Genomic DNA, 2,267 nt, shown 5'->3' on the forward strand with positions numbered 1-2,267 from the left:
GTAACGTCCACGTGTGTCTCCAAAGCTGGTGTGACATGGCGTATTACGTTTTTTTTTTATAATACGTTTTGTTCTTGATCTTTTCATTGTTATCATTATTATACTTTTTATTAGCATCACGGTGGTGATCATTAGTATTGTACATATGCTTCTGTTGCTTATCATCATTTTCATAATCTTCACTATTATCCTTATCCTTATCATCCTCATTATCATCATCATCATCACCATCATCCTTATCATTACCATTATCATTATCTTCTATTTTCATCACCATTATTATTCTCAAGTATCTTACTGGCCTCTGAAACTTCGCCATCATCATTGTACTTACACATTACTGATATCAAAATAATTATCTTAGTAAACATTCTTACTGCCTTAGTGCATACTATCTCCAAGTATCTTTATCTTATCGACATGTCTATCCTGATTTGTTCATAAAGACATTGGCAATGAGCTCTCCATATCAATGTGATATTGCAAAAGCTTAGTATAATCTATAGCATAATAATTAAAAAAAAAAAAAACAGATTCGTAATACCTCTGCTAGACAACTTTAGCAAAATGACTAACTTAACGAACTTTTAAATACTTTGGAATTTCAACTACTTTCCAACTTTAACCGAACTGAGGTGGTCGTTTTGATTATTTTCTTTTTTGTAAGTAATTCATGTAATACTACGAATGCTGTTGCTGCCATTTTCACTGTTGTTAACAATGACACCGTTTGAATTGCTTGACTATTCGTCTTAATTGGACCATTATCTTTGCGAAATTTATTCCTCGGTTGTTTGATTTCTCTATCTTGGCCCCTCATGCTTCTTTCTCTCCCTTTTCCCTTTGTATTTGTATTTTCTTTTTCCTTTCCTCTTCTTCCGCCATTTTGTGATTATCCTTTCTCCACCCGCCTCTTCCTTCCCTAATCTCATTTATCTCTCTTCCTTTTCTTTCCTCTCCTTCCTTCCTTTCTTCTCCTCCTTTTCCCCTTCCCTTATATTCCTTTCTTTCCCTACCCGTTCCCTCTCCCTTCCGCCTCGTATCCCTCTCCCCTCTCAATACCCCCTCCCTCTCCCTTTATTATCCTTGAATCCCTCCCTTCTCCCTCCCGTACTCCCTCCTTCTCCCCTCATTACTCTCTTCTTCCTTTGTCATCCCTGAATCTCCTCCTGCCTCCCTCTCCCCTCATTTCCCCCCCCCCTCATTCTCATTCTCCCCCTTTTCCCCTCTGCCTGTGCTTTGCCGACCTCGAAAGCCCTTCATAAACGCAGTATCCAGACCATGATCTCTCCCCTCTCCACTCACGTCCACTCGTTCATGACAAACAGACATAATGAACATAATGCCCTTTCAGAGGGGGAAAGGGAGGGAGGGAGGAAGAGGGGGAGGAGGTAGGGAGAGAAGAAGGGATGGGAGGGAGGAGGAGGGGGAGGGAGAGAGGGAGGAAGGGAGAGAGAGAGAGGGTGAGGAGCTAGGGAATAGAGGGAGGAAGGAGGAGGGAGAGAGAAATAGGGGGAGAAGGAGGGAGAGAGGGGAAGAGAAGAAGGAGGGGGGATTGAGGAATGAAGGACAAAGGGGAGAAAGGGAGGGCGAAGGAGGGGGAGAGATGGAGGAAGAGGGAGGTGGAGGACGAGTGTTCGGTGACGAACAAACGGGGGAGTAATTGTGCATGTGGGTACAGAGGACAGAGAAGGAAGGGGGAATAAGAAAATGAGAGAAAATGTGAGAGAAACGGGCAGGACAGAAAAAGTATACAAAAAGAATAGAGAAAAAAACAACAACAGAAAAAGGAAAGATAGATAGATAGAGAGCGAGAGAGGAGAGAAACAGACACACAGAGATAAAGGGGGATAACGACGAGGCAGGTGAGGGCCCTCGTCACCTTCACCCGCATTCATGACGCCCACACCTGTCCTCTTGCATAGTCAGGTCGACGTGAACTCTTAAGGGATCGAGTGACGTGTGAGTGAAGGCGTTCGACACAGGCATACACGCACAAACACACACACACACACACACACACACACACACACACACACACACACACACACACACACACACACACACACACAAACAAACACACACACACACACACAAACACACACACACACACACACACACACACACACACACACACACACACACACACACACACACACACACACACACACACACACACACACACACACACAAACACACACACACACACACACACACACACACACACGCAAACAAGCAAACACACATAGACACAGTTATCACCTAAT

This window comes from Penaeus vannamei, chromosome 14 (assembly GCF_042767895.1).
Source record: "Penaeus vannamei isolate JL-2024 chromosome 14, ASM4276789v1, whole genome shotgun sequence".
Classification (NCBI taxonomy): Eukaryota; Metazoa; Arthropoda; class Malacostraca; order Decapoda; family Penaeidae; genus Penaeus; species Penaeus vannamei.